The sequence below is a fragment of the Salvelinus alpinus genome, chromosome 2, assembly GCF_045679555.1.
Source record: "Salvelinus alpinus chromosome 2, SLU_Salpinus.1, whole genome shotgun sequence".
Lineage (NCBI taxonomy): Eukaryota > Metazoa > Chordata > Actinopteri > Salmoniformes > Salmonidae > Salvelinus > Salvelinus alpinus.
In genome coordinates, this window is record NC_092087.1 from 105,506,316 (window position 1) to 105,517,945 (window position 11,630).

Sequence of the window (11,630 nt, forward strand, 5' to 3'; positions counted from 1 at the left end):
GAGAAGTTCTAAATGGTTGCTTCAGATTCATAGACCATGTGATATGTCTGGGTTTCCCCAATCTGGCTGTGATAAAAGCGTTCACATGCTAGTCTGAACTAGGAAACTTGGAAAATGTCCGACTTGCTATGTCCACGTGAACGTTGCATCCGACACTTTGATGACGTTGTTCTGATAACAACATCGATAAGATGTTGTAATGAAAAACATTCACTTCCTCATGAATGTTCCTGTCAGTATTTTATCCACCATGTCAGAGAAAACCCTGTTGATGACTGTAAAAAGGATTTGATTAATGCAATTTCATGTTTTTTTTATTGTGTTAGCCACTAGTGGACGTTCATTGTTACGCTATTTATTGTATTGACCAAGCTGTTATTTGTTATATTATCTGTTTCAAGGAATGAATATGAATTTGCCTTAAATGTTTATGCAGATGTGCAGTATTTACATGTTCACTGCACTAATCAATCAACGCCTTCTTATCTTTTGTACGTTTCCACATAATATCAAACTTCGATTAAATAAAAAATTAAATAAACGTTTTGTCTGAAAATATTTTTCTCAACGGCTTTACCCACTCCAGTCAGCAGATGGCGTTGTGAGTCTCAGGTGATGCTGCCAGAGTGTGACGTATAATCTAGTGGACAGGAGGACGCTTCTTCAACAATAACAAGTATAGTCAGCCAGCTTCGTAGCCGACAAAGGCAAAACACATTACATTTCTTTAGTCTGTTTTGGTATATATTATTCAGTGTGTTTTGAACATACTTCTGTCTTATCTATTTACGTTGTTGGTTGGGTAGATGGCTTGCTAAGTTAGCAGTAGCACTAGGCTGTTTGCTAATGCTAACTATCTAGCTAGTTAACATCCCCGACCATGAACTCACTAAACTACTACCCCCGTGCTAATGAAGAGGAGGTCTGCTGGACGGAGAAAGAGGGTCTCGTGAAAGAGGAAAAGGAAGAGGAGGTTGTCACAGTAAAAACAGAAGTAGAGGATGAGGCTGTTACAGTGAAAGAAGAAGTTATAGTGAAAGAAGAGGAAGAAGTTACAGTGGAAGAAGTTACAGTGAAAGAAGAAGAAGCTTTCAGAGTGAAAGAGGAGGATGCTGTTTTTGGAGTGGAAGAGGGGGAGATTACTGTGACGTTGAAAGAGGAGGATGAAGATACTGGAGATCTGATTAATACTAGTAAGTAATGTTACTGTCTTAGAAACAGGGGCACAACTCTTCAGTTGTTGAAGATTGCTAGGTCACATGGTTGAGCTATAGAACGTTTCAAGTATTTATCTAAAAACATGAAAGTGCTTTATGGGAAAACCTACCCTGAAGTTGGTTTGAGGTGTTTCAGTCACATTGTGAAGGAGCTATTGAATTTTAAGTACTTTTTTAAAGTATATTTAAGTATATATAAGTATATATTATATATAATTTAAATATATGAATATATGTATATAATCATTTAAATATATATATATATATATATTCTACAAATGTTGCTAAAATGCTATGAGAAAAGCAAAGAGATAAAACCAAAGGGTGTGCAACTTGTCTACTTATAACAGGAATAATGAACAGTTGAAATAAGGCTGATAGGTCACGTGGTTGAAGAGCTATAGACATATTTTAAATATTTATATAAATTGTATAAGTTCTTTATGGGAAAACCAAAAGGGTGTGTAATATGTGTCCCTACCCTGTGATCAATCCAACGTTGGTTTGGGGTGTCTAGGTCACATGGTAAAGTAGAGACTCGGAGCTAGAAAATGGTATATCATACACTGCAGTTGAGGGAACAATTTTGAGAAAATGGCCCCTTGAATATTTTGGTACACCTACTGGAGAGCTCATCTATGTCTACACCCTTTCAGCATCGTTCACACCCTCTTAAGCCTTAGCCCCACCCATCTCTTTAAGGATTCACATGTGAGGCCATGTGCTAAACAGAGTGAGTATGGTAGTGTAGTAAACAACCAAAGATTTCAAGACTAAAGGCTGGTTTATACTACGTCTATCGACATGTCTGTAGACAGTTGTCGCAGGGACATCATGAACATTCTATTGTCATCAAACGTGTTGTCGTTTAAAAAAATTATAAACACAAAAACGACAGGCTGCATGACATCATCAGTCTGGTGGTCCAAAATAGCATAACTGGTGTATTTTAACACCAACAAACCCATATGTTTAAAAATGAATTTAGTATATTTCAATCTGTCAAACCAGGTGACTAAAACAAACTTTCTAAACAATGTTTTGGTTTGTTTCTAGTTTGTTAGCCGGCTATCTAACAATAAATTAGCCGGCTATCTAACAATAAGTTGGCTGGCTATCTAACAATAAGTTAGCCGGCTATCTGACAATAAGTTAGCCGGCTATCTGACAATAAGTTAGCCGGCTATCTGACAATAAGTTAGCCGGCTATCTGACAATAAGTTAGCCGGCTATCTGACAATAAGTTAGCCGGCTATCTGACAATAAGTTAGCCGGCTATCTGACAATAAGTTAGCCGGCTATCTGACAATAAGTTAGCCGGCTATCTGACAATAAGTTAGCCGGCTATCTGACAATAAGTTAGCCGGCTATCTGACAATAAGTTAGCCGGCTATCTGACAATAATTTAGCCGGCTGTCTGACAATAAGTTAGCCGGCTATCTGACAATAAGTTAGCCGGCTATCTAACAATAAGTTAGCCGGCTATCTAACAATAAGTTAGCTGGCTATCCAACAATAAGTTAGCTGGCTATCTAACAATAAGTTAGCTGGCTAGCCAGTTCAAATAATGACTATATCATATAGCTGACAATGTCTTAACTTTAGCTCATTTGTATTAATTATTACAGGAAAATAAGCTGCAACAAGATCATTATTTGCAAGTTATTTACAAGTTAATGGCGAGCTAATTACAGTAAATAGCATATGATTGTGAGTATGACGAAATAAAAGCAGGGTATTCTACTGGAGAATTTTAGAACTTGGACACTGTCTTGTTGGCCTAACGTTATCATGGCTAGCAGGAAGGTTCATGACTTTTTCCGTTGGCTAAACCAACTAGGATCGTCATTTTAACAATATTATTCGTATTTACAGATGGCATACAAGTTTGTTATTAAGGCAGGTGAAAGTTCACATGTTCCAGAAGGCATTTCTGCCTAAAAACACATTTTGATTAAAAAAGATATATGTTTACGTTAAAAATCCTCTCCTTTGAAGTCGTGACGATCGACATACGTTTCCTGAAACAAATCACATATTTAAGTATTTTGTTTTCCATAGAGCTCTACTTATTTTTATTCAGGTCAGTTTGTCTTTGATCAGCGCCCTGTTTTTGTTTAGTTTTTTGGGGTAAATACAGTCGCCGGAATTATTCCTCCACTTGCAAATAATAAAACTATCTCTGGGCAAGAAAAGTCAAGATCTGTTATTGCCTCCTGTTAAAATCTAACCGCATAGCCAACCTCACACCACCAGTCTTTATTAAGAGGGCACAACAGCGCCTCTGATTCTTAAGGCTGAAGAAAATTCGGCATTCCCCCCGGGTTTTCTCCAAAATACTACTGTTGTACCGTCGAAAGCGTCCTGACCTGGCTGCATCACAGCCAGGTACGGGAATTGCTCCGCCACATGACCACAAGTCCCTTTTAAATGCACATTAGCATTCCAAAATACTTCAATACACTCTCAGCTGTGATACGCTGACTGCACAAGACAGACAGGACTTCCGGTTTCTAATTGTCCTGAATAAATTATGCACATTTCACTACATTCAGCCCCCATAATAGGGAAACAATATGTGATTATACTAATCACGATATTTCACATTGTTCATCTGCATAATTTAAATCTGACATTCATTTGCATGAGACAAAGTCCACTTGATCAATAGTCATTGCTCCTATGGTGCCACTGGTGCCAATGATATCTCCACTGGTGCCAATGATATCTATAGTGGTGCCAATGATATCTCCACTGGTGCCAATGATATCTCCACTGTTGCCAATGATATCTCCACTGGTGCCAATGATATCTATAGTGCCACCAACTGGTCTGGTGCAGCCATCGTAAGGTTGCAGTAACTTTATAATCACACAGCTACTAAGGACTTGTACATAAAGTGTACATTGCAAATCTATTAAATTCCTAGAGCCTTGGTGTGATATGGTGCCATTTAGTGTAGCGTGGCCGACTTCGAGTGCAGCAATTAATCATTCTCAAGTTCATTAGAGGCTAATTAATTGAGTATATATACCACATCTGGAGTCAATCTGACTTATGGTTCATGAAAAGATTTTTCAAGTATTTTTAGCATTATCATTAATTAGCATTAGCATATTGTGGTAACGTGCATCTATAGCTGGTTCATGAGAAGATTTTTTTTTTTAATTAGCATTAGCATTAATTAGCATTAGCATTAGCATATGTGGTAACGTGCATCTATAGCTGGTTCATGAGAAGATTTTTCAAGTTTTTTTAGCATTAGCATTAATTAGCATTAGCATATGTGGTAACGTGCATCTATAGCTACAGTGCGGCCATATTTAAATGCAGCAACCAATTTTTTCTCAAAACCTTTAATGACTGATGTCGTGAGTCCAAAGACCAACAAATTTGGAGTGAATCTGACTTAGTTTATGAGAAGTAGATTTGTTTAATGATTTATTTTAAATCATTAGCGTTTAGTAAAAAGTAAATGGTTAATAGTTTCCTTCTTTTTTTAACATATCAATGCCAAACTTAACATGGTTCATCGTGGTAATGGATTTGATGACCCTAAAATATTTCAAGTTGATAGGCCCTTGTAGAGTGGATTTATGAAGGATTTAAATGGGGAAGTTCAAGAAGAAGAAGAAAGAGAATAACAATGGGTTTTCGGAGCTTCGCTGTGATTCGCTGTCATTCTAGGCATATCATCTTAACTGTTGATGGACTCACTCTGGATAAGAGTGTCTTCTAAATGACTAAGATGTCAAAGTAAAATGTATGTGGAGGTTTCATTCAGGTCTCTCTGTTGAACTAAATACTCTGTTGAACTAAATATTCTGTTGAACTAAATACTCTGTCTTTGGCAGGAGAGAGACCAGACTCTCACTCTGACAGCAGCAAGAGTCCCTCGGAGGAACCAGACCCAGAGACGTCCAAACGAGCGAGACGACGCCGCTGCTTCAGCCGTGGAAAGAGTTTTACTAAGTTACGGAACCTAAAAAAGCATGAGAGGACACACACGGGAGAAGAGCCTTTCCAATGTTCCCAGTGTGGAAAGAATTTTATTCAGTTAGCGAGCCTGAAAAGACACAAGAAAATACACACAGGAGAGAAGCCTTACCACTGTTCCCAATGTGGAAAGAGTTTTAGGTTGTTAGGGAGCCTTAAGGAGCATGAGAGAATACACACAGGAGAGAAGCCTTTCCAATGCTCTCAGTGTGAAAAGCGTTTTACCCAGTTAGGGAGCCTAAAAGATCATGAGCGAATACACACAGGAGAGAAGCCTTTCCAATGCTCTCAATGTGGAAAGTGTTTTACTCAGTTAGGGAACCTAAAAGATCATGAGAAAATACACACAGGACAGAAGCCTTTCCACTGCTCCCAGTGTGGAAAAAGTTTTACCTACTTAGCGCATCTGAAAAACCATGAGAAAGCACACACAGGAGAGAAGCCTCATCTCTGCTCCCAGTGTGGAAAGAGTTTTACCCAGTTAGGCGACCTGAATAGGCATGAGAGGACACACACAGGAGAAAAGCCTTTCCAATGTTCCCAGTGTGGAAAGAATTTCACCCGGTTAGGGAACCTAAAAGAGCATGAGAGGACACACACGAGAGAAAAGCCCTACCCATGCTCCCTGTGTGGAAAGAGTTTTACCCAATTAGGGTATCTGAAAAAACATGTGACAACACACACAGGAGAGAAGCCTCACCTCTGCTCCCAGTGTGGAAAAAGTTTTACCCAGTTAGGGGACCTGAATAGGCATGCTAGGACACACACAGGAGAAAAACCTTTCAAATGTTCCCAGTGTGGAAAGAATTTTACCCGGTTAGAGAATCTAAAAGAGCATGAGAGGACACACACACAAGAAAAGCCTTTCCAATGTTCCCAGTGTGGAAAGAGTTTTACCCGGTCAGGGAACCTAAAAGAGCATGAGAGGACACACACCCGGGAAAAGCCCTACCAATGCTCCCTGTGTGGAAAGAGTTTTACCCACTTTGGGTATCTGAAAAAACATGGGAGAACACACACACAGGAGAGAAGCCTCACCTCTGCTTCCTGTGTGGAAAGAGTTTTACTAAGTTAGGGGCCCTGAATAGTCATGAGAGGACACACAGGACAGGGTAAGACTTTTCACTGTTCCCAGTTGGGAAAGAGATTTAACCGGTTAAGGCATCTGAATAAGCATGAAAGAAGACATACCACTGCTCTCACTGTGCAAATACATTTTCCCGATCAGGGGAAAACACACCAGATAACTTTTCTTGCCCAGAGAGAGTTTTAATAATGCCGGCGACTATATAAATATTTACAAAAAAAAGAAATAAAACAGGGTGTTGATCAAAACCAAACTGAACTGACACAAGAGAAGACACGAGATAATTGAGGAGCTCTGTTCTGTCTGATGTTTTTGACTGAGAATTTGTGTTTTTGTTTATGTCACATGAAATCAAATTGTTTATATGGGTGATTCTCATGAAACCAGTTTTAAACATGTCTGTAGAAAATGTAGTTACAAAACCATGATGCATCTGCAAAAATCAACTATCATTCTGAGGTCTAAGTTTAGGCAAAGTGTCTTATTTTCAATACATTTTATTTTCGCCTGAATTTTGTACATTTTCAGCCCTAATTCTCTGAAATGCATCCGGATTAAATTCTTGGGTCATTTTATACTGTTTTACTTTAGAAAAACCTAACTTATTTAAAATAAAACCCAAAGTATTTTGCTGTAGTTTGTCCATAAATCATAAAAATGTTATATTAGTTGAAGTTTACATTATACTATAATATTTATTATGTACAAACACAGTGTCTGTGGACATGTTGGGGAAAAAGTCTGATTTAATTTTAAACATGTTTATTTTCAGTGTTATTTAACTCAGACCTTTACATTACAAGAGCAATGAGTAAAAAATATATATATATATATCAGAAATGGATTAGTTTATAAGTGTTATGGTCATTAGAACTTTGTGGAAATGGTGGTAAAATGCATAATATCAGATAAAAAAATATATAATTATAATTATGAAATAGATAAGTACAGATTCTAATCTCAGCGATCCTAGCGGACATTTCATGACAAATGACACTTGAGGAATGTTGTGGTAAAATATGACCTTATTCTAAGATAGAGAGAGCTACTGTGGTGTTTTCATCCCGAGATATGATCATGTCTAAAATCAGATTTAAAAAGGTAAAATAGCTATTTTGCTTAGATTATGAGTGTTGCTTGTGTGAATACAAGTATAAAACCTCTTGTCTTTCATTGTATGATTTGGATGTTACTAAATGTAAATTATTATATAATTCAAAAGAGGTACAGTGCATTCAGAAAGTATTCAGACCCCTTCGACTTTTTACACATTTTGTTACATTACAGCCTAATTCTAAAATGTTTTTTTCCCCCATCATCAATCTACACACAATGAAAATGAATAAAGAAATCAGACCTTCTTGTTGAGTGTCTGATCATCTACCATTTATATAGGAGTGGTTAAATAAACATGCTAATAACGGTCCTCTGGGTACATAAACTAAAAGTTTGGTATATCTCCACTGGTATGCCATCCAGCCCTGGAGTTTGGTATATCTCCACTGGTATGCCATCCAGCCCTGGAGTTTGGTATACTTCCACTGGTATGCCATCCAGCCCTGGAGTTTGGTATATCTCCACTGGTATGCCATCCAGCCCTGGAGTTTGGTATATCTCCACTGGTATGCCATCCAGCCCTGGAGTTTGGTATACCTCCACTGGTATGCCATCCAGCCCTGGAGTTTGGTATACCTCCACTGGTATGCCATCCAGCCCTGGAGTTTGGTATATCTCCACTGGTATGCCATCCAGCCCTGGAGTTTGGTATACCTCCACTGGTATGCCATCCAGCCCTGGAGTTTGGTATACCTCCACTGGTATGCCATCCAGCCCTGGAGTTTGGTATACTTCCACTGGTATGCCATCCAGCCCTGGAGTTTGGTATATCTCCACTGGTATGCCATCCAGCCCTGGAGTTTGGTATACTTCCACTGGTATGCCATCCAGCCCTGGAGTTTGGTATACCTCCACTGGTATGCCATCCAGCCCTGGGGTTTGGTATACTTCCACTGGTATGCCATCCAGCCCTGGAGTTTGGTATACCTCCACTGGTATGCCATCCAGCCCTGGAGTTTGGTATACCTCCACTGGTATGCCATCCAGCCCTGGAGTTTGGTATACCTCCACTGGTATGCCATCCAGCCCTGGAGTTTGGTATACTTCCACTGGTATGCCATCCAGCCCTGGAGTTTGGTATACCTCCACTGGTATGCCATCCAGCCCTGGAGTTTGGTATACCTCCACTGGTATGCCATCCAGCCCTGGGGTTTGGTATACTTCCACTGGTATGCCATCCAGCCCTGGAGTTTGGTATACCTCCACTGGTATGCCATCCAGCCCTGGAGTTTGGTATACCTCCACTGGTATGCCATCCAGCCCTGGAGTTTGGTATACCTCCACTGGTATGCCATCCAGCCCTGGAGTTTGGTATACTTCCACTGGTATGCCATCCAGCCCTGGAGTTTGGTATACCTCCACTGGTATGCCATCCAGCCCTGGAGTTTGGTATACTTCCACTGGTATGCCATCCAGCCCTGGAGTTTGGTATACTTCCACTGGTATGCCATCCAGCCCTGGAGTTTTACAAGCCTTAAAGGCTTTAATTGCATCAATGAGTTCCTCTTCTGTAATTTGGCCTTCACATGAGTCTTTCTGTACAGCTGTTAATTTTACATTATTAATAGGGAAACAATCCATACAATTAGCTTCGGTTAGTGGAGTTGGAAATGAAAACATTAACCTTTACTTAACACCCATCCCGGATCCGGGAGCATCCTCATCAGTAAAAGCTGACTAGCATAGCCTAGCATAGCGCCACAAGTAAATAATAGCATATAAATATCATGAAATCACAAGTCCAATACAGCAAATGAAAGATAAACATCTTGTGAATCCAGCCATCGTTTCCGATTTTTAAAATGTTTTACAGGGAAAACACTATGTATTTCTATTAGCTAACCACAATAGCCAAAGACTCAACCGCATATTTTCACCATTTTTCTACCGCATAGGTAGCTATCACAAAACCGACCAAATAGAGATATAATTAGTCACTAACCAAGAAACAACTTCATCAGATGACAGTCTTATAACATGTTATACAATAAATTTATGTTTTTTTTTTAAAATGAGCATATTTGAGGTATAAATCATAGTTTTACATTGCAGCTACTATCAAAAATATCACCAAAGCAGCCAGAATAATTACAGAGAGCAACGTGAAATACCTAAATACTCATCATGAAACATTTATGAAAAATACATGGTGTACAGCAAATGAAAGATAAACATCTTGTGAATCCAGCCAATATTTCCGATTTTTTAAGTGTTTTACAGCGAAAACACAATATAGCATTTTATTAGCTTACCACAATAGCCAAACACACAACCGCATTTATTCACCGCATAGATAGCATTCGCAAAAACCAGAAAAAGATATAGAATTAATCACTAACCTTGACCAACTTCATCAGATGACAGTCTTATAACATCAGGTTATACAATACACTTATGTTTTGTTCGAAAATTTGCATATTTAGAGCTGCAAACCGTGGTTATACATTGTGAATATGTAGCATCGATTCACCAGAATGTCCGGAGCTATTTTGGACACTCACCTAATCTGACCAAATAACTCATCATAAAGTTTACTAAAAAATACATGTTGTACAGCAAATGAAAGATACACTGGTTCTTAATGCAACCGCCGTGTTAGATTTTAAAAAATAACTTTACCATAACAAACAGCTTGCGTTATTGCGAGACAGTGCCCGCCAAAACGGCAGAGAATAGGAATGAACATTTTCCACAGAAATACGAAATAACATCATAAATTGTTCTTACTTTTGCTGAGCTTCCATCAGAATCTTGTACAAGGAGTCCTAGGTGCAGAATAAATCGTTGTTTGGTTTTAGAATGTCCTTTTCTCCTGTCGAATTAGCAACCTTAGCTAGCCATGTGGCGCAAACATGCCCATCTTCTCTCAACGCAAAGAACGGAAAATTCCAAAACTCCCAATAAACGTTGAATAAACTGATACAACTCGGTTGAAAAAAACGACTTTATGATGTTATTATCACATATATCAAATAAAATCAGAGCCGGAGATATCCGCCGTGTATACCGAACGCTTTTCAGAAGCCAATGTCGATGTCCTTCGCGCGCCAGAGAAGACAAAGACATTTCCAGACCTGTCACTCCAAAAGCTCTTGTTCGGCCTCAGATCAAGCTAGACACCCCATTCCACCTTCCACTGCCTGTTGACATCTAGTGGAAGGCGTATGAAGTGCATGCATATCGATAAATATTAGGCAATTGAATAGGCAGGCCCTGGAACAGAGCCTTTTTTTTCTTCAGATTTTTCACTTCCTGTATGGAAGTTTGCTGCAAAATGAGTTCTGTTTTACTCACAGATATAATTCAAACAGTTTTAGAAACTTGAGAGTGTTTTCTATCCAATAGTAATAATAATATGCATATTGTACGATCTAGAATAGAGTACGAGGCAATTTAATTTGGGCACGATTTTTTCCAAAGTGAAAACAGCGCCCCCCTATTGACAAGAAGTTTTAAAGTACTTTGCTTCCTCTTTCAAAATATAATTTGGTGAATCACAGGTGTCTTCGTCATTTGTGTCAAGTTTCAGTAAATTATTGTTGGTAGCATTTCTATGTTGAAGCTGTATGTATGGGGGGGACAGAGGAAGGATGAGTCATTCACTACTAGACTGAGGGATCGTACAGATGCTGTATGTATGGGGGGGACAGAGGAAGGATTAGTCATTCACTACTAGACTGAGGGACCTTACAGATAGTGTATGTATGGGGGGGACAGAGGAAGGATTAGTCATTCAAAGATCATGTCAAACCCAATTATTTCACACAGAGTGAGTCCATGTGATTTGTTAAGCCTCATTTTTTATAGATTTTTATTTATTTAACTAGGCAAGTCAGTTACGAACATATTCTTATTTACAATGACGGCCTACCCCGGCCAAACCCAAACAACGCCGGGCCAATTGTGCGCCGCCCTATGGGACTCCCGATCACGACCGGATTTGATGCAGCCTGGTTTTGAACCAGAGACTGTAGTGAAGCCTCTCAAACTGAGATGCAGTGCCTCAAACCACTGCACCACTCTGGAACTTACACTCCTGAACTAATTTAGGCTTGCTGAATACTCAGTGCCTCAGACCACTGCGCCACTCTGGAACTTACACTCCTGAACTAATTTAGGCTGAATACTCAGTGCCTCAGACCACTGCGCCACTCTGGAACTTACACTCCTGAACTAATTTAGGCTGAATACTTATGCAACAACATGTGAAGAAA

The 11,630-nt window shown here is 39.2% G+C and overlaps 1 pseudogene; it reads left to right on the plus strand.

Annotated features, from left to right (window-relative positions):
• The first annotated feature begins 649 nt into the window (after positions 1-649).
• On the plus strand, positions 650-7,666 carry LOC139546829 (oocyte zinc finger protein XlCOF6-like; annotated as a pseudogene).
• Positions 7,667-11,630: the final 3,964 nt, after the last annotated feature.